The sequence below is a fragment of the Helianthus annuus genome, chromosome 9, assembly GCF_002127325.2.
Source record: "Helianthus annuus cultivar XRQ/B chromosome 9, HanXRQr2.0-SUNRISE, whole genome shotgun sequence".
NCBI classification, from domain to species: Eukaryota; Viridiplantae; Streptophyta; class Magnoliopsida; order Asterales; family Asteraceae; genus Helianthus; species Helianthus annuus.
Genome location: NC_035441.2, coordinates 152,442,723 through 152,468,232, shown reverse-complemented (window position 1 = coordinate 152,468,232; position 25,510 = coordinate 152,442,723). Strand labels below are relative to the sequence as shown.

The 25,510-nt window shown below is 35.3% G+C and overlaps 1 long non-coding RNA gene across 1 annotated transcript; it reads right to left on the bottom strand.

The window, feature by feature from the left end:
• Positions 1-7,481: 7,481 nt before the first annotated feature.
• Positions 7,482-10,772, bottom strand: LOC118482168. The gene is made up of 5 exons (XR_004867563.1): positions 10,690-10,772; positions 10,461-10,601; positions 9,678-9,773; positions 7,647-7,820; positions 7,482-7,555 (listed from the first exon to the last, which is right to left on the bottom strand). It is a non-coding gene; the product is annotated as an uncharacterized LOC118482168 (long non-coding RNA).
• Between the last annotated feature and the right edge of the window lie 14,738 nt (positions 10,773-25,510).

The window sequence follows — 25,510 nt, the reverse complement described above, 5'->3', positions numbered from 1 at the left end:
TTGATGCATTGTTATCATATCCATATAAAAACATCATATCCATCAATCATTTGGTTTTTGGTTTTAGTCTTTTTTTGTCTTTTTTATTTTATTTTATTGTCTTTTTTATATTTTTGTTATTATTATTATTATTATTTACTATTAGTAATGAATTATTATTATTATTATTATTATTATTATTATTATTATTATTATTATTAAAATTGATAAAAAAATGTGATATAATAATGAACACATGGTGATATAATAATGAACACAAAAAGCTCATATGAGCCGTGCTATTATTGCTGCAAGTTCTATGTGGTGATATTAAATAGTTGATATTTCCTCCAAAATATCACCAGTTTCCTCCAAAATTGGGAACTTCAGTGCATTCGCTTCATATACTTGAGAAAGCTATTCAAAGAGCTGCATAAATTTACTTGTTCAAAGAGTGATCTATTTATGTTTCATCATAGCATTCAGAAAAGTTAAAGAGATGTCTGGATTTTCAACAGATCAGGTATAGTTTTTAATTCCCATGTTTCAAGTTTCAACTTAGTTATATAATCTAGCTAGGTTAAGGGTCTTGTTTTAGTTTAAATGGGTTTGTTTGGATAATATATATTTTGTAACTACTCAAGCTTGTTCACCTAAATTTTGTAACTAATATTAGTTCACTTTTAGGTGTTCAAGTCTCGTGAAGAGTTGATGGAATGGGTTAGAAACACCGGACGTAGTCTTGGTTACGCTATTGTGACTAAAAGATCGAAAGCTAAAAATGGCTACGTGTCTAAAGTTGTACTTATGTGTGATCGTGGTGGTGTGTATAAATCAGATAAAGATTCAAGTAGATAGACCGGCACTAGAAAGATAAATTGCCCGTTTGAAATGGTAGCGAAATTTTCAAAAAAGAATGGTTCTTGGACGTTAAAAGTAAAACCTGGTGAGCATAATCATCCACCCGGAGAATATATGGAGGGACACCCAATCCTCAAACGATTGACACCTAATGAACACCAATTGGTGGCAGAGTTGACGGGGAAGGGTATGTTCCCAAAAGATATTTTAGGTGTTATCAAGGAGCGTGATGAAAATAATGTCTCTACAATTAAAAACATATATAACGCACGTGATAAAATTCGAGCAACGGATCATAAAGGGAAATCTTTGATGGAGGTGCTAATATCTCATTTAAATGATAAAGGGTATACTTTTGAAATTTCTACCAATAGAGTTTCAAGCATGTTGGAAGACTTATTCTTTGTTCCTAAAATCTCATACAAGTACTTCCTTGATTTTCCACATGTGTTGCTTATGGATGTCACATACAATACGAACAAGTATAAATTGCCTTTTCTTGAAATTGTTGGTGTAACTTCTACCAACAAGAGAAACACTGGATGATTATGCCAGAGGCAGGATTCTTGATTGCGAACAAGTTTAATGTGATCGTTCATTTTTTATCTCAAGAAAAAAGAAACAGTTCTACTTGTTTTTCGCTTTGGAGAGGCCCTCACGAGTTCCCAGAAAAAAAAATAATTACAATTGCACACGTGAATGGTAACCATTTTATAATGGTAGAATTGCAAGGGGAGTATCCAATTGCCAGCACAAACAACCTATGGAAATTAATGAGAGAAAATGATGCAGCTGGCTGGGAGAATATATTTGAATCACGTCAAAATATGTATAAGTCTTGGATAGCACAACCTGCTACATTTGGGGGGAGTATAGATTAAACCTCGGTATGTAAATTATTAAATGATAATAATTTTGTAAAAAAAGTACTTATTTTTATATAGCTTTTGTTACAGCTATAAATATAATTTGATAAATTATAACAATAAAAACTAATAATAAATACTATATCATAAAAATAATAATAATAATAATAATAATAATAATAACTAATTAATAAACAAATACAAACAAATACTAAATAACTAATAATTAAATAAATGAATAAAAAAAGACAACAAAAAGACAAAACAGGCTAAAAACAAAAACCAAATAATTGATGGATGTGATGTTTTTGATAGGGGGGTGAGAATAGAATGAGCCTTTTACTTAAGACACAAACTTACATTTCCGTTTTTCACATTAAAGAATATATTGTTTTATTGTAAAATACTTCATGTTATCTGATTATTAATTTCGTATACACATTAAATACTTTAATCTGAAACTTCGATATATATGATTTAGAAAGTTATCTAAGTTTGATTGATATATGAAACCTACATATGTGCTCTTGGCTGTTCAGCGCGGCATTCGAGTCAAGCCACCATGACTCATCAACTGAAGAGTACACATGTGTTGTCGACTTTTTGGCGATTGATAGTTGCAATACTATGTAAAAAATGGGTGGGCTCGTGGCTGATTGTTCTAACACGACTTTAACTTACAACAAGAGTGTGTTGTAGGGGCTCTATTTGGGCTTTGTGAAAAAAAAATAAAAAATTAAGTATTGCAACGTAGGCTCACTTTTTTACACCTTTCACACCACTAACGTGTGTTATAAAGCTTTATTGAGGTTTTATGTGAGATGTGGTTGATGATCCCCTGTTTTGTTACGTTTTTTTTTTTTTTCAATTTATGATAACAATGCATCAAATCTATTAAAGGTCATGGTTTAGATATGTTAAAATAAACAACAGTATTATAGAATAACTATTGATATAGAATTGTCTTGCCGTGGAATATTCATTTGGTTGTTATTGTTATTGGCTTTCCAATCTTATCCTAGTATGCGTCACTTTAGAATTATTAAATAGTTGTGATTTTTTAAACTATTATTGTGATTTTTAAACTATTATAGAAGACGGTTCATTTCTTTGTTATCTAAAACTATTTTACTTCGCATTCATCGTTTTCTTAGAATTATAAATACTAGGTGTAAACCCGTGTGTTTGTTCTAATAACAATCGAAATCAAATGCTAAAAAAAATATTATAACATATTATTTAAATTTTTGTGTTTAGTTACATATATTTATAAAACAATGTTAAAGATAGTTTGTTTTAGTCTACATGTTTGATAAGCATGACCTAATTTTATGTTGTGTGATAACTTCTTATATATGACATTAATTTATTTTGACACATTGTTGGTGTAAAATTCAGTAAAGGTCCATTGTTATTGTATAATTCGATAATACTAAAAACAGATTATAATATATGATTTAAATTCTTTGCATTTAGTTACATATCTTTATAAAACAATGTCAATGAAATTATGTGTTAGTGTACATGGTTGATATACAAATAAGCTAAGTACTTGGTAATATGTTGTCTAAAATGAAAACATGAACTAATATGTTGTTTAAAATGAATACATATCTTTATAAAATGTCTTTTTTATACCCTCAAATCTTAATGATAAACATATATGATTAGAACATTCACACTTCTCAATAAAATCATTTTCATCTTCTCTCAAGTCCAAAACACAGAACTTCATCTTCATCTTCAACCATCTTCATCGGATCATCTTCATCTTCATCGAAATCATCTTCATCGGAATCATCTTCCTCTTCTGTAATCTCCACCGATCATCAGCTTCATCTTCATCTTCATCATCTTCATCTTCTATAACAATCGAAGGTAATATCACATACCTAAAACATGATTGACACTATGTTTTTGATATGCTAGAATGTAACAGGTTTTGTGTGAAAATATTGTTTGATTCTTGTGGGTTTTTATCTCGGGTATCAAAACAGAGGTTTGGGTTTTGTTTATTATGAAGGTTTGTTTCAGGTTTTATATGAAAATATTGTTTGATTCTTGTGGGTTTTTGTCTCGGGTATCAAAACAGAGGTTTTGTTTGATTCTTGTGGGTTTTTGTCTCGGGTAGCAAAACAGAGGGTTTGAATGTGTTTTCGGTTCCTCATATGAGATCAACTGTGTTTTGGTTTTGATTCTTGTGGGTTTTTGTCTCGGGTATCAACTGAGTATATTGTTCAAAATGTATCATTGATTTCTATAGTTTCAGATCTCATGTGATCATTTGGCTGATTCTTGTGTGTTTTTCTCTAAAAACAATTAGAGCACAGATCTAGGTTGTTTATTGAAACTATGATACTTGTGGGTTTTAATTTCTGAATCAAATGCGAAGAAACAAATGATGGAAATTGATAAAGCGCATCAGTGTGTAGTTATTTGAACACATCAATATTGATACTTGAAATGTGAAAATTGATTTTTGGTTATTTGAGAATTGTTTAAAAAGATGAACTAAATCAGAATTAAATTTTATACAAATGAACTGATCGGATCAGTTTCGGATTGATGTGTTCGTCATATTGATTTTTGGTTTGATTCGATGATATGTGTTCCTCATATTAGTCATTTGAATGTGTTTATATTGGTCATTTGAGAATTGTTTAATAAGATGAACTAAATCAGAATTAAATTTTATACAAATGAACTGATCGGATCAGTTTCGGATTGATGTGTTCCTCATATTGATTTTTGGTTTGATTCGATGATATGGGTTCCTCATATTGGTCATTTGAATGTGTTTATATTGGTCATTTGAATGTGTTTTATTGTACAGAATGGCTGCGGATGTAAAGATATGCAAAAAACCAAGCACGAAGGCGAGAACACTTGACAACCTCCTAGAAGATGGTGTGGTGCACATAAGGAAGTAATTGATCAGAACGATCAATTGTATATGAATGAATATAACCCCAGTGGCAGATATGTAATTAGCGAGCTCTGGAATTTCAAGGAAAATCGAAGAGCTACACTGGGGTTATATTCATTCATATATGAATGAATATAACCCAAGTGGTAGATATGTAATTACCTACACTGGGATTATATTCATTCATATCTGCTACATTCCGAAGTGCACCCATCAGCAAGGATCCACAATTGCTTGTGGTGATACGACATTTTGTCTCTGTATTGTATGTTACGGTCTTTTGTTATCGAGTCTGTAAGTCCTGTCAAGTCTACGAAGTTGGTATGATGTGTTTTCTCTATATTGTATGCATTAAAACTTTACATTTAATATTAGATTGCATTTATTTAAAAAAGATTTGATTATTAGATTGCATTTATTAGATTTAATATACAATTTAAGCTTTAATTTTTCTCAAAAAATTATTTGTTGAGGTTTGATATAGAAATAATCTAAGTAATTGATAATATGTTGTCTACAAATCCGATTATTAATCATTTCTAAATGTTTTCTAACCATTTGTATCTAAAAATCAGATTATTAATCATTTCTTCATGTTTTCTAACCATTTGTGTCTAAGTAACCCGAACAACATGCCATATACTTGTATATAGACATGTATGCAAAGGCAATGTCATTTTATTGCCCACTATTCCGTCGATCGCCTAAAACCACTTGGAATGCCCTGCCAAAGTATAGATACCATGATTGCATATCGAACAACAAACGCAAAGCTGATTTTAAGGAACCTTTGCTTTAGTTAATGCATCATTTTTTATCTTTTATGTTTTTAAAGACACTCGCATTCTAAGAAAAGCATAACAATTATATTTCTTAAACTGAGTTTGTATTTTTTTTTCATGTCTAACTGGGATATAAGGTGTGGCCATAAGCATCAGTATCACTAATAAGAAGAAAATAACCAAAATTCTGATAAAGTATAAAATTTCAAAATTTGACAAATCAAAACAAACTCTTAAATAATAAGTCAAGAAGTCGAACACATACAAAAGAGAAATATTGATCATGGTGTTTTCACTTCCATGTTTATAAACTTGCATATTTTTTTCTATTACATATCAAATTAGACTCTACATACAAAACATGGAATAGAGATAACCTTTAACATACCCTAAAAATACCTTAGGAACTCACAATTTGTAAACTATGATTCAACCCGAAAACCGACCCAGAATCATTTAAGCATGGCTTCCTCTTTCTGGACTGTTTTGGCAGCCGCAACCATCGCTTATAACGGTTGTTTAGACACCATTACCAGTCCCAAAACTGTACCTAATTGCATGTTGTTGGTATTCCTTTTCTTGTTTTGTTATGGTACTCGTTACCCCTACTATCCATTGTTATTTGACCACTGTTTACAGCATCGAGGCACCACCCACGCAGCCACAAACAACCCAAATCGCTGCTGCCCCAACACAAGGATTTGCTCCAGAAACCGTAGGACGCATGACAATATGGTCTGGTTCGCTGCACTTTTATAACAAAGTCCTTATGTTAGTTTTTCAATTATAATTAAATCTCCTTTTACTACACCATTACCTAAGTTTTTAGCACATGAATGAATAAAATTTCGTTCAAAAAGTTCAAACTAACACACTTAATACTCCAATCAATTCTTAATGTTAAACTATGTTTATAATAATAATAAACGATGTTAAAGCTATATATGGGGTATGTCAGTCAAAATTCAATAATCTCAGCATGTACCCTATGATAGAGATTCATTATCTCTATAACTTATCAGTTTATATTCTACAAACTCTTAGCGACCAATTGGGATGAATTTCATTTTAGAACGAACATAACTAAAAGGTTTAACTTTATCACAATTATAATTAACTCATGATTAATAAGAGTTTTAAAATCTAACCATTACCTTGAACCTAATCACTTTCATGCCAAGATCCAGGGATGTTTGGGATACTTAGCAGCAACCTTTCGTACAATATCGTAGGAAAACTCAAACAGTGTTTCTGGCTTTGGTGCAGCCTTTCTTGCATTGTCAATGTCTGCAAAAAAGCTAAATCAGAAAGGTTGGAAATAAAATTTGAAATGGGTAAATATAATAAACCTGCCACTTACGTAGATTCAGGCCATCCTCATTCATAATGCTTTTCTCCTAATGTTTTCTTTGCTTTTTAGGGGGAAGATGGGTGCTTCTCTCCATAGGGCATACAAAGCACAGATTGTTGGCGGAAGCCCGCCACATTTAACATATAAAGTTTTTTTATATGTTAAATATGGCAGGCTGCCGCCAACAACCTGTGTTTTGTATGCCCTAGGAGAGAAGCACCTATGTTCCCCTTAAAAAGCAAAGAAAACATTAGATTTTTGGATTTGATGTTTTTCGATGCTGAAAGGTCATTAGTGATGACTGTGTGATCATGCTTTACTTGAGAACAAATGCACCAAGTTAAGCTCAAGGTTTTTCAACTTGATCAAATGTCACTTATACCCTTTAATAAAGACCTTGTTCGTTTTTTGCACGCCCTGTTCGTTTTTTTTAATGTTGAAACAACGTTAAAACCTAAAACCCTATGCTGAAGTGTTGTTTTTTGTACCTGATTGGGCCGAGGCGTCGCCTCAAAACGCTTCACGTGTTTTGACGCTTCAGAGCAAATAAAACGTTTTGCCAAACGGTTAACACTTTAAGCGAGCTTAAAGCGCGCTTTTTTAAACTAAGTTTCCAACACAAGAAAACTACACAATTGTTTTATTCTATTTTTTACTATTTTCTTCTTTAGCACATTAAATGTAATAATTAAATGTGATAAGAAAAGCAGTGTGACTTACAGGAAGTGACTCCCATATGGCTTCATCAGTCAAATGTTCTTCATTTACTGGAAGTAACGCCTTGCACATTCTGTACACATTACAAATCTTGTTTTCAGATTATAGGGTTACTTATTTCAATATTCATTTACAAAATCACCCACAAGTAAAACTAAAGCGACCTAATGGTCGGACCATCGGTTCCCCTTCAATAATCAGATTAACAAACTTAGAATGCTTGTACTCCAATTACTGTGTAGGTCTCAGTTGATATGGAAGCAACCATAACAGAGGATACTCAATGGTATTTAATGCTCGGACCATCGGTTCCCCTTCAACAATAACTTGAGGTAAGCCTACAACAGGAAACAACACGTCATAAACCCAAAATTTTAACCAAATTTTAACGAAACAACACGTCATAAACCCAAAATTTTAACCAACCAGTAGCAATCTTGGATAAAAGAAACTGGTAAAACTAAAATTGCAAAATTATGAAAGCAGTGAAACTTTGAATACTCAATAATAAACCATAGTATTACAAAATTATGATTTAGAAAAATAATAAAAATTAAAAATTAAACATTACAATTAACACTTAATAGAATATCTCGTTCTCTCGCCTTCTTCCATGCAATTTCGTTTTTTGTTTTAATTTGTAGATCAACTAGCATATCACAGGTCTTCTGATCCTGTTTCAGCAAATTTGTAATAAACTCTTCTGCTTTTTGTTTAAACTCTGTTGGAGTAGAAGAGGCAACTTCATCTAGCAGTGCAATGCTACTCCAGGTTTGCTTATAATATTTATCACTAACAATAGCAACCTTTTGGTTGAGTTCTTCAGCGTTTCTTTGTTCTTGGAGTGACCAGGTTGAAAATTCGATTTTAAGATCAGTGGTATCGGACCAGTGGTAGAAGGTTTTCCTTGCCATTTAGGAAGAATGTAAGTGTTTTTGGACAATTTGTTTTAGGATGAATGTTTTTTTTTAAACTGAAGTGTTGATGTTTTCAAGTAAAATAATAATGATGCTTTATAGTGTTTAAATCTTTGATAGAGAAAATGAAGAGACATCTCATAATTATGATAACCTTTTTTTGAAGGTTTCAATTTTGTTCCTTGGTTTTCTACATATTTAATTTTACTTGTTTTCCCATGAAAACTCATTTTTCAAAGGTTTTGCATTAAAATGCTTAATAGGATAACTGAACAGACAATTCCCATATACACGTTTTTTACTCTTAAATCATTAAATGTACATGGTTTTTAAGTATAAATGTTAATTTAATGTTTGTCTTTAAAGCTGACCTATGGCCTGTTACATATAGTATATAATAGCATTGCCAATAAATTTTTTTTTCATCAAAACAGATTCATTCAGTGAAACAAAAGTGCAACTATTATTGTTTTGCCTTTGTTCTTATAAATGTATTAGAATGGAGTCATATACTTCTGCAAAATCTGACGATTTCAAGCAACGCTTTATTAAACAAATCGAAGACCAAGTTTTGGCTGATAGATCTACTCTTCAAGAGTTGAAGAGGTGTTTTAACGGACTGGAACTTGGTCTGCTGACAAGAGACCAAGTTTCGAGGGACTTGAGGGCAATGCCGACTACTTCCGTTCGTGACCTGTGTGTTGCGAGTAATATAGAATGTGGAGAAAGACATCTGGAGTTCATGAGAAAGATCAATGAGATACACAGAGAGGTTCAGTGCTCCATGGAGTTGAAGTTAAAGTTCCTTGATTCATGCAATTAGAGTTAGATGTCTCTGATTAGTTTTCTTTTTTATATGTAATTGCTACTTTCTTAATACTTCATATTTTATAAGTATTATTTTTTTTATCACATTTTAGTTTTACATCTTAACATTGTTGTTTGGTACCATGGATGATCTGTTTAATGTTCATTTATGTGCTGACTTTAACAATTTTGGAAGCGAAACAGTTTCAACAAACACTGGTAACTTTTTCCTTAATTTTAATTAAATTAAGATTATTTGGTACTTGTAGATATTCTGGGGCTAAAGTCAAAAGCTACATTAGGGACAACAGCACTCAATATGGTACTCTTACAGACTCAAGTGTAGTTGTTTGATCAATTGATTCTAATGTTTTATTAGCATTTTATTGATTCTTTGTTAGTTACATTTGATGATGATCATATGAATAGTTAAGATCTATGAAAAACTTCAATTCAACGAAAGTTAAGTACCTTTTCAAGCTGATGTATAAAATTACTTCTACAAACTTCAATTCGATTATACCTCGGTCACACAGCCACCACAACTTCCAGTCGTTCCCAGCTCTCCTGCAGAATCAAAACTTAATTAGGCATTTAATCAAAAACTTGATGAACACAATTCAAAGAACAATTCTGCCTTGTCCTGTATCTGACCATGATGTGCACATTATACAAGATTAAGTATTTACATGACAGTTAATTTATACAAGATTGTTTGCTATGTTGTATATATTCTAGGGCTAAAGTCGAAAGGTCCATTGGTGGCAGCAGCACTCAATATGCTAGTCTTATAAACTCAAGTTTATATCTTTTAATATATGTTAGGTTATTTAACAACATATTTTGATAACAAACGAAGGTGAACACGAAAATAATTTTATAGCCCTGAGATTAGAAAAAGACGTATAACAGGCAAGAAAGTAATTTTATGAAACCATGTTGAGGTAAAATGAGGAAAACAACCGTGTAGTCATTTAAGATGATTTTCGTCCTAATTTACAGCAAAAAGATGACAATAAAAACCCTAATGAAGGCTACCTTCAACCTAAATAATCCTAGAAATCAACCTAAAACAGTCTACAACACCCAAAAGTTAGAGTTTATACTATGCGCCTTGCTTAAAAAAGCCCTCGGAAACACACAAACAGATTCAAACTGAAACTAAGTTACAACATAGCAATGTTGAACTTCTACTCTAATCACATTGTTTTACACCATGAATGACAATATAAAGTTTATGCTTAAGATACATACCAGAAGTCTTTACGATAGAACAACCATTAGTTGTTGGAAACATGAAGCTTTGACCTATCAAAAAGTTTGATGGTTGTTTTGGTATCTCCAATGGCCTAACTACACTTTCAAGCCATTCAATAGCTTTAAACCTTGTCATAGCTACAAAAAATGAAAAAAAAATCAAATAATCAACAACATTTCTATTGTTTTGTTAGAAAGAATTTGAAGGCAAAATTTAAAATTATACCTGCTCCTTGGACTTTCCTTGAAGGTAGAGTAACACTAAACAATACCGTTTCAAACTTTAGCGAAAACAACACTAAAGGATACCGTTTCATAATTATGACATCAGCGAGGACTACATAGCATACATGAGAAGTTGACACGTAGCCAATTCTATGTCATTATCTAAGCTCCCTTAATAGATAACATCATGTTCAAGATAACCTCTTTCGTGTTCATGTGAGCAAGAAGAGAGAAAGACACAAAGGATGTGTCAAACACAGTTCACATGATACGGATTTGACACCTGAACCTGTATCATCTGAACTATGTTTCACACCTCCTTTGTGTCTTCCTCTCTTCTTGCTCACATGAACACGAAAGAGCTTATCTTGAACATGAGTAATGACACAGCTGTCTTCTACCTCCATCGCTAGATTCAAAGGGCAAATATGGTCAAAATCAACAAAGACAAGATTAATAATATTTAATGTTTTGAATGTGATGGTTCATACCTTTAAGATGAAATCTGAATTATGATGTCATGCAGAAAGGTCGGATTTATGATGTCATCGAATCCTATGTGGCATACCTAATATCATGACACGTAATCAAAGTGAGGTCAGCTTCTAAGCTCCTTTTATAGATAGTAAAGATGTTAGTTTGTCTAGAATAACATAAATATTTAATCTCAGGTACTTGAAACAGCCAATGAAACTGTCGAATCGCATTTAGGTTAAAGTTATAATTCGGTTAGTCTGGTTAGTAAAATTTTAGGACAGGGATTAAGACCAACAAAAAAAAGAAAGAAAAAAAGAAAGAAACTTAATTCCAATCCTATGCATTAATTGAGTATCATGAATTTAGTAAAATGCAAGAGTACAATGAAATAAAGGATCTGAATAAAGCACATCATACACCTCTTCACTACATCAGATACACCTAAACAATTATATGCTTATTTCATATAATACATAATAAGAAATTCTTAAACAAGGCACAGCTCTTTGCGCTTAAGCGCGATTTTTAAAAAAAAAAGCGTCCAGCCGTCCACACACTCCCTTTTTATAATATATAATTTGTCTTTCCTATAACTGTACCTGAATTCGAAGTGATGCACCCTGCAGTTTGGGATTTGAGCTTGTAAAACTTCTCAATCTGGTGTCGTGTTCTGATAAGGTCCTTCGCCATCACCTTAACAGCTCCCTGGGAAATATACGTGAAATAAATAATACGAGCAGCTAATTTTAGACGAATCAATGAAGTGAGTCCTGAAATTAGGGAGGAATAAACCGAAAAAACAAAACTCAATATTGCAAATTTATGAGCAAGTAATGAAAGAAATAAGCTTACCATTTGACCTTGTTTGGCAATTTTCTTGATTTCTACGATTAGTTTCTTTTCTTGCGTCTGCAAACCTTGCCTCTCTCTTTCTATTTCTCTAATAGATTTATCTATCATTCTCTTGTTCTCCCGCAGAAGTTCTGCAATTACCAACCATTTGGGTCAAAACTAAATATTCTTTCCAACTGTATAAATAAGAGTTGTCTTTTGTCATTCTCTATGCCAACTGTTCCGTATGTAGAATGTCAATAATTTCAAATAAAAACTGAATATAACGGGTCATACTTGTTTGTGTAAGTACTTTACTCGCAACTTTTGTTTACGCAACAACCTAAAAATAACAACAATGAGGACATTGGACAATAGGGCAAAGAAAAGACGATAAGTGGTGAGTTTGGAGGTGATACCTTGCTGTCAAGTACAGCATCGCTGTCGTCTTCATCATTGACTCCGCTGTTCTAGAATCGGACGACAAATAACATTGACTCGTCGCCTTTTGACTATCTGAAATTGAGAGCTAGAACTTCACGGGCTTTATATCCCAGCCATGGACATGGTCTGAGTTGCAGACTCGCCTGCCTGACCGCCCGAGCTGCAGGCGGAAGTAGAGGGTGTAGGTCCCACATGGAAAAGGAAACTCCACCTCACCGTCGACTTCAAACCACCAAATCTGCTGAACACATGCATACCGAACAGAATCTAAATAACAATAATGAAAAATCCAATTCGTTTGTCATTTATCGTAATCATTTCTTGTGATTTTAGGCCACAATATATATTTTTTTCAAGGTATGCATGAACCACAAATACAAAAAGAAAGACAACCCTCATTTCAGATTCTTCTACAGTTTAATCCCAATATTTCAATACATATAATTCATTCATCAAGATTTCAATAAAAATAACTTCAGAACCCTAAAATCTTTAATTTTCACCTTAATATATAGTGTAGCCAAACAGGTAGATACTAAACAAAACCCTAATTAAGCAAAGACATCAAGGCAGATTTTTATGACAGAAAACAAAACCCTCGTTTCAACAGATCTGTCTGTGGTCTGAATTCAACACTGATTAAAGTGAGATTTCATACCTGATTGCTTGTATTGTCTGGATTGTATGTGATTCAATCAGAAGGAAAACGCTTCTTGATACCTAGGGTTTTTAGAAAAGAAGTGATTTGTGGTTAGAAACAGCTGTGTGGTCGAAATAAAACCATATTCATCATCATCATCATCATCACGATTTAACCCTATTTTTCCAACAAACTCAACTGAAATCATCATCATCAATTTACCGAGTTGATATTGAAGAAAAGAATTAATAGAAACTACATACACACACGTACACAAACCTGTTGAGTAAATTAGAGATATGTGGAGATGAAGTTGTGTTTATGTTACTTGCAGACAACCGGATCGAAGATGTTCTTCTGAGTTGAAGAGAGAGAGAGAGGTGTGAAGATTATGTTTTCAATTTTGAAAAAATGAGCTGGACTATATTTGATTGAGAGAGAATAAAAGATTAAAATTACCATTTGAATTTGATTTTTGAAATTCCCTCCTAAAAACTCTGACCTTATTTTCAATTTTGAAATATAGATAGTTATATTTAATTTTAAAGGTGGAGGTTGAAATTATGACATCAACGTTATGACATCAACGGAGTCTATATGGCATCCAATGTGGCATATCTAAGAAGATGACACATAAGCAAAGTGAGGTCATGCTCTAAGCTCCTTTTATAGTATAGATAGATGTGACTGAAGATTATGGTAACCAACTAACCATGGTTGTTTTTTTTTTTTTTGAACGGCAAGGAACGATGTGCCAACCATCGTGAGACCGGGCGTTGTGGACAAGGTCGAGTACTCAACCGTCGTCAGTCCCTTGGCTCTCCCAGATGCGCGAAAACCCGACCTCCATCCGCCTGAAGGCACAACAGTGGAATAATCGGTAAAACCTCGCCTTCCATCCAAGACGAACCGACCTCACCGTATTTGCCCTTCATCTGGATGCCGTAGAATATAAGAGGGAGAGTGAGAGTCGAACCAGGGTCACAAGAAACACAAAACTTTTCCCCAACCACTCCACCACTACATCAGCTTGTTACTTCGCCTTCATCGTTTTCTTAGAATTATGAATATGTGACTGAAGATTCCAAATTTAATTATGTGGGATGTCATTTAATTATGTGTACTTGTCACAACAATTTGGCATTAAAATCTTTTATTTTTCCAGCGAACCCCCTGTTTTATAAGTGTTGAAACTATGAGATACATTTATTCTCACTATATATTTTTTATGGTTTCATATTTTGTTTGTTTTGGTTTTAATTATTATTTGTAGTTTTATATTTTATTTGTTTTGGTTTTAGTTTATTAGTTTTATTAATGTGTGTTTTATTATTTGTGAGGATGGACCCGCGTATTGATATTTCGAAGGCACATGGGTTGATTCTGTTTGGATGGGCTTGCTGGTGTGTTGATGTTGTTAATATGTCATGGGTCAAGCCTGCTTGGATGTTGCTACAACAACTGTAAAAGGGGCGCATATAATCTATTTTGTTCAATTTGGAGAGTTTTTGAGTTGTTTTCTTTTCGAGACGCTTCTAAGGTTTTTAGGGCTTTGTTTTATTGTTCATCATCCTCTTATTTCTAGATTCGTGAGGATTGATTTGTTCTTTTGTTAAAAGCTTCATTGCTTTGATGATTGCTTATTTCTTTGTAGTTTTTGTTTGATTCTCCTTCAGATTTGTACAGATTTATTGGGTAAAATTGATTAAGTTAGGGTTTCTTCAGTGTTTGATCTTTAGTTTCTAACATGGTATCAGAGCTAAAGGTATGATACATGCTGATTTCGGTTGTTTCCGTTGTGGTGATTTCATATCTGTGGTTGTTCTTGAAGTTTGGACGAGTGTTCAGATCTGAGTTGTGATGATATTTGGATATTCAAATCATAAAAGGAGAGTTTCACTGTGGATCTATGTTCTCTTCTGCCTCACAATATAGTAACCCTAAATGAAGGTTACTTACTATGAGTTTTTTTGGCGAACCCTAACTTGGGAAATCCTCGTGGTGATATCGTTCTGACTTATTTTTTGTTTTATTTCTTTTGTTTAGAGTTAGGGTTGGGATTTGAAAACAGGGAGAGCCATCCCATGTTATAGAAACTCTAGGACTTGTCTAGGAGGCTCCCTCACTAAGACCTGTATTGGCACCATTGAGTAACAAATCAACGATCCGGGCACTGGTGTGGCTTCGGCATGTGTTGTATTGTTTAGTAGTTCTATTTCTTGAGTTAGTGTTCTTGATTCTAATCTGATTGACTGATTTGTGTGAAATTATTGTGATAGTTTTATAAGTGTTTAATATGAGAGATGGTCCTTCTGAAACGTTGGTTAACAAACCTGAGGCTAGTGATTCATTATATTTACATGCTAATGATTCCAGCGCTCTAACACTGTGTTCCTGAGTTTCGTTAAATGAGAGAAAAGAAAAGATTTGGAAGGAAATAATTTTTAGTTGTGTTCCAGAGTTTCATTAAAGGAGAGAAGAGAAGAGAAATTGAGAGGTTTTTTGCCTAAATTTAATCTTTCCAATTTGGAAAGAAACTGAGAGAAGAGAAAAGAAAATGAGAGAATCATTTCTTTTCTCCCCTTAACTTAACTCGGGAACACAGCGTAACTGTTGTGAGTATTAAACTCAAGTACTAAAAACTATATTGTATGGGCTAATGCTATGAGATTAGCTTTTTTAGCTAAAAACAAAATTGGATTTGGTTATAAAAGTTGTGTTAAGTATTTAGATAATTTAGTTCTTGCTAACCAATGGGAAAGGTGTAACTATGTGGTGCTAACATGGATTTTAAATCATGTTTCTAAGGACTTGTATATAGGACAAGTGTATTCTAAACTAGCTTTTGACGTGTTGGATTGGAGGATTTAAAAGAAACATATGATAAAGTAGATGGGTCATTCGTGTTTGGATTATATCAAAAAATTAATTCAGTTAATCAAAATGGTTCTAGTTTGTGTGAGTATAATCACAAATTGAATAGTATGCGGAAGCAATTTGATGCAATGGTTTAACTTCCTTCTTGCACTTGTTATAGTTTAACCAAATCTAATGATTTTAGTCATTTAATCAAACTAATACAATTTTTAACTGGGCTTAATGATCTATATCAACCTTTAGGATCAATATATTAACAAGAGATCATTTACCTACTTTCAAAACTACCTTTTCTATCATTTTTTGGGATGAATCTCATAGAGATTCTAATACTTCTTCTAAAACCCCAAATGTGGGTCTTGTTTCTAAATCAAACCAATTTAATGAAAATAGAAGGAAGTTTAATAGAGGTTCTAATCCAAGTCTTAAATTAATCATTGTAGTAAACTTGAACACATTGTGGAAAAATGTTTTGAGTTAATTGGTTATCCTCCTAACTACAAACCTAGAGTTAATCAAAATAATCAGTTGGCTAAAAATAATGTGTCTAATAATTCTGTGAATGATAGAAGTATTCAATCTTCAAGTACATCCTTGAGGTAGTGTTTGGTATGCAGGAATGAGAGGTGGAATGGAATGGATGATTACAAGGGAATGAAGAAAATGGTGTTTGGTTGGTCAATGGAATGGAATCACCCATTCCAAAAGGCATTCCATTCCCTCAAAATCATTCCTTCCATCCCCCATGTTTTTTTTCCATTCCATCCACTATTGCACCATTCATCAACAACACCACAACTCACCACCTTCGCCAAAACCCACCACCACCACCACCCACCACCGACGCCATCGCCGCCACCCGCCACCACCTCACCCCGACAGCCATCGTCGTCGCCGCCACCCACTCGCCACCGTTATCACCCACAGCCGCGACCAACCGCCAACGCCACTCGCCGGCCGCCGCCCAGCACCATCGTCGACGCCCCCACCACCGTCACCACCAACCGCCGTCGCCGCCACCACCCACCGCCACCTCTGCTGCCACCCACCGCCAACGTCCACCTTGCTGCCACCCACCACCAACGTCCACCTTGCCACCACCACCACTCGTCGTCACCGCCGCATCACCACTCGCCGCCACCACCACCACCCATCGCCGTCGCCGACACCCACCACCGTCACCTATAACCACCTACAATCACCACCACCGACCACCACCACTCACCACTTATTTTATTACTCCGTTTTTCTTGCCTACCAAACAATACACAATAATAATTCATTCCATTCACACATGGTAACCAAACAAGACATGGAATGGTAATGATCCATTGCATTCCCTCGTCCATTCCATTACCTCGTCCATTCCATTCCTTCGTTCATTCCATTACCCCATACCAAACAGACCCTGAATTCTCTTACTTCAGACCAGTTTTCTAAACTTCTAGGGTTGCTAAATGAGAAAAAAAATTGAAGACTCTTCCAAGACCCATGTTGGATGTAAATGTTTCGGTGCTTTTTCTTCCTTGAATGAGTATAAAAGAGTCTTTAGTTTCAGTTCAAATGTGTTTTCCTTTTCAAGTGGGAACTGGATAATAGATTCAGGGACAAACTAACATATGGTTATTTAAGATAAGAATTTGTTTAATCAAATAGATATATGTATCTGATTATAACATAAATGTGAAGCATCGAAATGGTACAAATGGTAAGGTAACTACAATTGGCAGTGTAAAACTATCTAAGTGTGTTGTTTTTGAAGATGTTTTTGTGGTTCTTGAATACTGTGTTAACTTGGTTTCAGTACATAGGTTAGCTAAATATAACAAGTTGAAGGTAGTTTTGAGAAGATAATTGTTTTATTCAAGATTTATGCTCAAAGAAAACCCTGGTGACTGGTAAACAAACCGATGGATTGTATTTTTGTGGTAATTCTTGTAATTATGTGCATTCTTGTGTTAATAGTATTGTGAATGTTAATCTTTGGCACTCGATACAAGGACACCCTTCACAACAAGTTTTAAAATTTTTAAACCATTAATCAACAAGGAAATGATATTGATCCTTGTGATGTGTGTCATAAGTCTAAACAACATTGAATACCATTTCTTTGAGTGAACATAAGTCAACTAGATTAGGAAATTTGGTTAACTTAGATGTTTGGACCCTATAAGATTTCAAGTTTCGAAGGGTGTACATATTTCAATTGCATAACCGTTAAGTCGCTTGACAAAGATCCAACATCAATGGAAGACTGGGATTGACCAATCAGATACCATTTGACTATCTGAGACCATTTTTAAGGCTTGAGAGTTTATGTATTTTTGTATTTTTGCGTTGTTGAACGTTTTGTGTTTTGAGAGCTAGAGAAGTGTTCAAACCAAACCAATATACCTATTTATACTAAGAAATACAAACAAAATGGTTCAGAAAACGGCCATAAACAATTATATATAGCCGCTCGAAAATGGGTACATTTTTTTTCCTCGTGACAAGCGGCTTCTTGTGTCTCTCTACGATCGGCAAACCCCCTGCGAAGCGATGTAACCAGAACTCCCCTTGAGGCTTGAATTGTCGTCCCCCAAACTAGAGGTGCACAAAACCCGTACTCGAAATCGGATTCGAGAAAAAACCCGAAACCGATTTGTACCAGGGTATTTTATACCGGTAACCATACCCGACCCTACTTGTAAGGTATGGATAAGGTATACATTTTGAGATCAATATCCATACCTTATACCGTACCCGAGTTATACCCGAAAATACCCGGAATCGGTCATACTCTATAACTGAACCCTGTTATACCCTATACCCGATTCTGGATTTTTTAAACCCGATAGAATACCATAATTTTTAAAGTTTATTTTTATGTTTACTTTATAGCTTTTATATTTAAGTTTTTTAAAAACGCATATTATAAAGCAGATAATTTGTATTGGGTGAATTTTTGTTATTGTAATTTATTTTAACTATTTTTACAAATTACAAACGAAATTTAATTTTTAAACGAATTTACTTTTGTGTAAAATAATAAAAATGACTTATTTTTTAAAACTGGTATTAGTACCCGAATCCATACCCGATTCTAATACCTGGTTATACCCGAACCCGATCATACCCTACCCGGGTAGAGGTGCACAAAAAACCCGAACCCGAACCAGAAAAAAAAAAACAAACCCGGCTATTAGAAAAACCGGGTTTTTTAAACCCGAACCTACCCAGGGACCGGGTATGCATATTCAGTTTAATACTTAAACCTGAACCAGGGTTTTTTCATACCCAGTTTGTACCCGGGTTTTCAGTGTACCCGGGTTTCCAGAAAACCCGTACTCGGGTTTTTGAAAAACCCGTAACCGGGTTTTCGTAATACCCGGACCCATTATGTACAACAGCTTTTGTTGAACGCTTAGAGCTTGTGTGAGGCTTTTTGGACATATGTCAAGGCATACAATATGTATAAATAAAGGTTTCCATTATATGTCTATGTTTTATGCCAAAAAAAAATGAATCGAAAAACCCGATCTATACCCGGACCCAACCAATACCTGAACCATACCCGACCAATACCCGAACCCTTCTTGACCAATACCCAGACCCAGAAATAGGGTATTCTAATACCCGGGTATTGAAAACCCGATTTGTGCACCTCTACCCCAAATTGATTGTTTGTCTAGTTTTTGTTTTTTTTTTCTTTCGGTCCAGTAGCAAAGCCCAAATCAACTATTTTTTCTCAGCGCAGCCCAGAAATTGTCTACAATGGATCCCTTAACTTTTCTCATGGGTGATTCATTTATGGGCCCATGTTTTTAATTCAATCTTTCTTTGTGGCTCATCAAAAGTCCATAGTGGGCTATTCAGATTCAAACATACGGACATAAAGAATTAATTCACATCATTTTCTATTTTAACCCAAAATGATACCACTATTGAATATTTGAATTAATGTAGAATAAGCTACGGTATATAACATATCAATACATAGAGAGCCTCTTGAAATATTTGCTTGTTATTTTCAAGACCCCAATGTTATTTCTTTGGTTTCCTTTTGACTTTGTATGTCAAAGCTGCATAACATCTTCATTTGAGTTTGATTCGTGTTTAATGTTTTGGTCAATGAATTGTAGAGATCCAATAACAACCACCATACCTAGTAAATTCCATAAACTAGCAAAGTTATTAATAGGGCATAAAGAGAGTGAGATCTAAGCAAAACTTATCTCTATCTCTCTGGTCCATCGAGAGACTGCTTCTAGGTAGACTAGGACCCCACTCAAAAACCAACAAAACCAACCAAAGAAAAGATAATGAAAATTTATAAAGTTTATAGAATTTGTTAAATCTATTCAATTGAATTATATATCTCAATACTTGTTAGTGTAGTATAAACTATAAATCGTTGGTGCATGTAAAAGGATAAGTATCCACGTCAATAGTCAATGAGATAAGAGAATTATCAAAAAGAATGAGAAAAAAAAAGGATAACGATTAGATACTTGTGAGGTGCAGCGCACCGTCGCAGCTCTTTTCATCATTGCATATGTTTTTTTCATGATTTAGAGTTTTGTCTTCTTCTTCATTTTTTACTCATTTTCCCAAAATAAATATCTAACTTAAACATTGATTTAAATCAACTTAAAACAAGCTCTTTTTACGTCTAATACTCATTTTCCCAAAATAAATATCTAACGAAAACATTGATTTAAATCAACTTAAAACAAGCTTGAGTCTAAATTAAAGCTAATATATTAAATAAGATCGAATCTAAACTTCGTATACCAAACCATGCGTGATTACACAACATATTTAAAACCAAGGCCCATATAGAATCTGAGTTTTCGGATTGATCAGGAGTCAATTCGGCTTGGTTTGTTAGAGCTCCCTAGCCGAACCGGATGTTTCTCATCTCGTCTTGATTTAGTGAGTTTTCCGATTGATCAGGAGTCAATTCGGCTTGGTTTGTTAGAGCTCCCTAGCCGAACCGGATGTTTCTCATCTCGTCTTGGTTTAAAAAAGAAATAAATTAATTTAAACCTAGAGAAATACAAGGTGTACACGTATTATTGTTTATGATTATATTATAACTAGTATTAACTGCCCCTGCGTTGCGGTAGGGGGCATAAACCGTGCTAAGTAGCACTAATGCTACACAACTCCCAGTGACCAACATCGAAAAAGCTTGTAAAAACAAAATAAATAAAAAGGAAAGAATAGCACCGAACGAAAAGTATATGTAAAATCGTTGAATCACACATGCCCGTTGTGGCATGATAATGCGAAGAAATTAGACTGAAATATAAAAATAGAAAAGAATAACTAAGTCGATCTAAGACCATACGCATTGCGACGAACCTGTCAAATAGAAAAAAATAGACGCTTTGTGACAGTTCTGTCAAACGGGAAAAAATAGACGCCTGGGAAAGTAATATTCTATTCCTAAGAAAATCATTTAGCTTATAGAATAACATTAATAATGGATTATTCTAATAATCATAATATTTCATGCCTATAAAGTTATTGATCACAACCGGAAACGAGTGAAGTTGAACATCGGACTATTTAATATTAACTTTTTTTAACAAGATAATATAAAACCAAGGTCATTTGAATACGTAGAAGAGAGGAATTGGTGTAACGTAATGCACATGACACGTGTAACGTAACGCGGCGTATATTTGCCGTTCTCACTACGCACGTGTCAAAACACTTTTGGTACGTATGTTGTCATAGAAGCTGGTATCTATAAAATATTATTAATGTATACAATCGATGATTTTTTGTCCTTTGATACCAACACTACCAAACAACCCTGACCGGATAGATGGGAGTTGGGACATTTGTTGTTATAATTTATAAACTAAGGGTATCTTTGGTATGGGGTAATGGAATGGACGAAAGAATGGAATAGACGAGGTAATGGAATGGACGAGGGAATGCAATGGATCATTACCATTCCATGTCTTGTTTGGTTATCATGTGAATGGAATGACTTATTATTTTGTATTGTTCGTTAGGCAGAAAAACGGAGTAATAAAATTAGCGGTGAGTGGTGGTGGTGGTCGGTGGTAGTGATTGTGGGTGGTTATAGGTGGCGGTGGTGGGTGTCAGCGGTGCGATGGGTGGTGGTGGTGGCGGCAAGTGGCGGTGCGACGGTGACGACGAGTGGTGGCGGCGACAAGGTGGCCGTTGGTGGTGGGTGGCAGCAAAGGTGGTGGTTGGTGGCGGTGGCGGCGGTTGGTGGTGGCGTCGACGATGGTGGTGGGCAACGGCGGCGAGTGGCGTTGGCGGTTGGTCGCAGCTGTGGGTGATAACGGTGGCGAGTGGGTGGCGGCGGCGGCGGTGGCTGTCGGGGTGAGGGGGTGGCGGGTGGCGTCGATGGCGTCGGTGGTGGGTGGTGGTAGGTTGTGGCGAAGGTCGTGGGTTGTGGTGTTGTTGATGAATGGTGCAAGAGGGGATGGAATGAAAAAAAACATGGGGGTGGAAGGAATGATTTTAAGGGAATGGAATGCCTTTTGGAATGGGTGATTTCATTCCATTGACTAACCAAACACTCTTTTCTTCATTCCCTCGTAATCACTCATTCCATTCCACCTCTTATTCCTACATACCAAACACTACCTAAAACTAGTATTAAGCACCTCTAGCGTTGCGGTGGAGCCATTAATGCTGAACGTGTCACACCCCGATTTCCACATGTATCACCGGTGGGCCCGGTGGGGGATTATCGTGACGTAGTTGGCAACAATATAGTCAAACCACAATATATAAATGCACAGCGGAAGCATAAAGATAAAATATAATCCAACCATTGATTGTAATATCGAATGTATCACATATAGTTGAATAGTATCCACAGGAGATCAAAATAATAATAAAAATATTGTTCAACAGACAAGGCATCAAAGCTTGCGAGACTTCTTAAGATGCTAAGGAGCTATAACCAGCCGATTACGTGTAGTACCTGCACTTAATCTTTTTGGGAAAATACGTCAGTTTACACTGGTAAATACATTCAACCGACACTTATGTAAAATGTTTATTAAAATTGATTTGAATGCACAAGGCACAAATTCTTTTATAACTTGGGAGAATTATTTAATACTATAATCCTGTGAACGAATTACATGTTCCTTCTTTGCGTTCAGTAGCCCGGATCTAGTCCGGGTTAAAGATCAATAGACACACCACTTTGCGTAAAACCGCGGTGGGTAAACCAACGGCTACGTCTTTTATTAATATAGACATAATGTCGGGTGTACGCCTACACCCGGATGTCGAGGTCGTGGCCATTTCGTAAAATGATACCTAGGACATATTCGGTATTTACCGAACCGTAGCCATAACCGCTTTATTTATTATTTAAAATCAGTAGCAACTGGAATCGGGTCAAAAGACCTTGTAGCAACTCAAGTTTTGGCCGAAAAGGACATATTCGGTATTTACCGAACCGTAGCCATAACCGCTGTTGGTGCACTACATCTGTTGATTACGTCTAAGTGTCTAGGTTCAGGTCTTACATTGTATTGTATAGCATAGGGCACGGTATACGAGAAAACGAGAGTATGTATAGGTTTTAGAGGTTAGGATCGCTCATAGGGTTTTAGAGATCATGGACCGCTTATTTGTCAAAGTGGGTCGCTTATTCGTACTAGCCTGGACCGCTCATATGTCACATGTCCATATGAGCGGTTCCAGAACTCTATATATAGGTAGAGTTGAGCGATCCTCGGAAGTTGAGTTCTTGTATTCCACGCCGAAGCTTTGCCGGTGTGACGATCGAGCTGTAAATCGTTTCTAATCAATACAAAAGACAGTTAGGAGGAAGAACAAGCTATATCTACTTGCTTTTCTTATTATTCCGCATCCGAATTGCAAGAGTAAACCTCTGAACGACTCGTTCGGGTCAGCAAACGATCCTACAAGTGGTATCAGAGCTTGGGAGGAGGTTTTCTGCAGATTATAGCCGGATTTCACTGTTTCTTCTCACTTCTACACATTCTTTTCTCATTTCCGGAAGATTTCACGGTTGAAATTCGTTCAAAAGCTCACAAACTGTGCGTTATAGTACCGAGACAAACCCTTGGAAGTTTCTGACCAAAATTCAGCTTAAAAACAGATCAAAACTTGTTCGAAATGTGGACCGCTCGTAATGACATCATCATGAACCGCCCTTAGATCATTTAGTTGGATCGCTCCAAAATTACCTCTGAACCGCTCGAACGAACAATCTCTGGATCGCTCTTCTGGTTATTTGTCTGGATCGCTCGAAAAGTTGATTCTTGAACCACTCCAAATTAATATTCTGGACCGCTCGAAATTTCAGTCTGGACCGCTCGAACTAACTTTGTTGGACCGCTCGAAAAATTCTTGTTGGACCGCTTGAACGATCATAAAGTTTGGACCGCTCATTTGACCAAATTAGGATCGCTCGAAGGACATTGTCTGGTTCGCTTGTGTATACATTTTTGTATCGTTTTTCTGTCGTCTGTTTGTTCGCTTATACGTTAGTATGGATTCCGAGTTCTACAACGCATTTGCAACATCGTCATCTCCAGCTGCGATTGCTCAAGCTATGAATCTAGAAAACGAGATGGGAACCACCCAGAAACCACCGAAATTGATGAGTATCGAAGAATACTACGGGTGGAAGGATAGATTTGAAAACTGGGTTCAAGCAAATCATCTTAGATCATGGGAATGTATCTTGAAGAAGTATGTGTTACCGAGAACAGAGGTGAATGTTATCAAACAGATATCTGAATTCACAGATCAAGAACGTGCAATGTACAGAGCAGAAAAAATGATGATCAGTTTATTGCAACAAGCGATTAAAGAAGATATATTCATTCTGTTAGAACACGACAAAACTGCTAAGTCAATATGGGAAGCTCTTAAAATCAAATTCGAGGGAAGTACGAGTATGGTTAAAAGCAAAAAAGCATTGCTTAAGAAAGAGTTTGATCTTTTTAGCAGCTTACCAGGAGAGGATACTAAGACGCTGATTGAAAGATACTGTCACTTAGTGAGATCATTAACAATGATTGGTGTTGATAAAAATCGTGAAGAGTATGTGGATAAATTGGCTGACGCGTTACCTCAGAAAGAGTGGGGAACGTATTTGATGATATTGAAAAACACGGGTGTTTATGACGGACTGACAATTGGGCAATTTATTGAAAAATTAGAGGCTCAGAATCTTGAACAGCAAAAGATCGCTAGAATGAACAGTCCGAGTGGTCAACAGGATGTTAAAATGTACTATAAAGGTAGTGTTCCAGTTTCTGAAGCTGAAAGAAGTCCAAAGATTCAAACCGCTTTCAGTGCTGGAGATTCATCAGACAAAGTTGATCAGGGTTCAAACAGGAGCAGCAGCGGGTTTTCATCGTTTCCAAGTGTGAATCCGAAAGAGACTAACACAAGCTTTCAGTCTCAGAGTACAAAAACTGGAAACGGATACGTGATTCAGTGCAACATAGCTCTCAACCTTCCAGAAGGTCAAAACTTCTCTGAAGACACTGCAAAAGACCACATGGCACTTCTGGGTTCAGTTCTGTTA